The following is a 1,980-nucleotide window of genomic DNA, read 5'->3' as shown; positions in this document are numbered from 1 at the left end:
TCTCTTGGGGGGAAGGAAGCCTGTATTTTCAATCTTTTTGTGATTTAGTTTGACAATTTATTTTTCATTGCAGCTGGACATGTGCCTGTAAACAGATAGTATGTGGGGATTTTATCTGTATATATATTAATTTTGCATAGAAATGCCTAGAGACTGGGATAGATGCTTTTAATCAAATGGAAATTGAATAAGAATATTATTAGCAAGTGAAGGAAGATTCAAAGACTCATCTTTTCAGTTGCAATGTTAGCAAAGGTTGGATAATGACAATACATTTAAAAGCAGATAAGTAAACTTAAAATCATCTGGCACTGGCCCCTGTCGGAAGACAGGATAATGGGCTAGATGGACTGTTGGTCTGGTCCAGTATGGCTGTTCTTATGTTCATAATAGCAATAGACTCGACAGGCTCAACATGAACATTTCCTGACGTACCTTGAGAATTGGACCCAGGAACTCAGGTGATTTTCAGAGAAGTGAAATCTAGCAGATCAGTACTGGGCCTGTCAAAATTGGGTGTTTTTGTGTGCCTTCGAGAAGGTAGCAGCCACAACAAGGTGGATTGAATCCCCTTGGACAGCTCATGTGGCCCCATTCCTTTCAGGAAAAGCTCAGTCATCCTACCACCTTTGTCTGATGAGCAGGTGTGGTCCTACACAAATGAGAGAATAGGCCATTCTAGGTAGACTGGGGCTGACCCCAGAAGCACAGTGCCTCTGGGAGAATACACTCTAGTTTGGTGGCATTATGGCTATGATACATGGCAACATAATTGGTTGCAGCCTGACATAAATTCATTGCATAAGGCAGTGGACCTTATAGTCCTGGAATAATTTCTAAGGGTCTTGCCTGATGGAGTCCAAAACTGGGTCCAGGGGTATCAGTCGACTTCTACCAATGAAGCTGTATTGAGAACATAGGCCTGTATGGAATTCAGTGGTACCAAATCATCCAAACAAGGGATTAGATCAAGGGGACCATAATGAGGTAAACAAGATGACAGAAAATTCCAACCCTGTGGCAACAAAGGGGACACAAGGAGAGAGAAATTATTGGACAGTTCTATATCTAGGAACCCACAGGAAGTATTGATGCCTCAGGCACCCAGGAGATAAGTGAACTAAGTTATATGTTTTCTCTGTGGCCAACTGGGTCATATAAGAAAGGACTGCCCGCTCATAGAGTGCAGCTATTTGTACTGCTACTACAGTCAAGTATATGGCTTGGGACACACTCCACTTTATCTGGACCCATTAAGTTAGCCAGATGTGAAGTGAGAGGCTTTATCAACTCGGGGCACAGCAGAAGCTAGTTCAAGGAAACAGCCTCTGTGCAATAAGAATAGATCAACATTTGCCAGTGTAAGCAGGGTTTGAATAAGCTCTCCCCTGACATCTAGTGATGCACTGGGGGAAAAGACCTCAGGAGCAGACCATATTTGCACATGTCCACTCTGCCTAAGTGAGTAGCAGACAGGCCTGCTTTGCCAGGGTGATCAGTCTTGGCTGATTTCGGGTTATAATTCACTTTAGTATTGAATACAGGGGTAATTAAATGTTGCTATCCTGACTGTATGAGTAAAGGGCAGCAGAACAGGACTTAACATGCAGTGACTCAGGTGGTTACCCTAAACTGAACCTTGCTTGTTAAGTGGGAGGTAGGGATATCAAATCCCACTGAAAATGAGAGGAGATAGGAGCAGGTATTCCTAGCTAGTGGTGCGATCTCTGCCTAAAGAGTCCTAGACACTCTTTGATCTTCCCCTCTCCAGTGGTTGAAGACAGAGGTGATTAGATTCAATGGAAAGTCCTTGTTTCTGTTCAGTGATTACTAGAGCTGAAATCACTGATGAGCAGATCTAGGTGCCAAGCCTTAGACCTCATGTGTGGACATTGGTTCAGGAAATGACAACATAGAGACTGTCCTGGGAGTTGGGGTTTCAAGCCAGTTCAGTTTTGTATTGTTAACAGGAACCCCTAT

The sequence above is a fragment of the Gopherus flavomarginatus genome, chromosome 1 (assembly GCF_025201925.1).
Source record: "Gopherus flavomarginatus isolate rGopFla2 chromosome 1, rGopFla2.mat.asm, whole genome shotgun sequence".
Lineage (NCBI taxonomy): Eukaryota > Metazoa > Chordata > Testudines > Testudinidae > Gopherus > Gopherus flavomarginatus.
The sequence above is the reverse complement of the archived record's forward strand: the minus strand, read 5'-3'. Positions refer to the sequence as shown.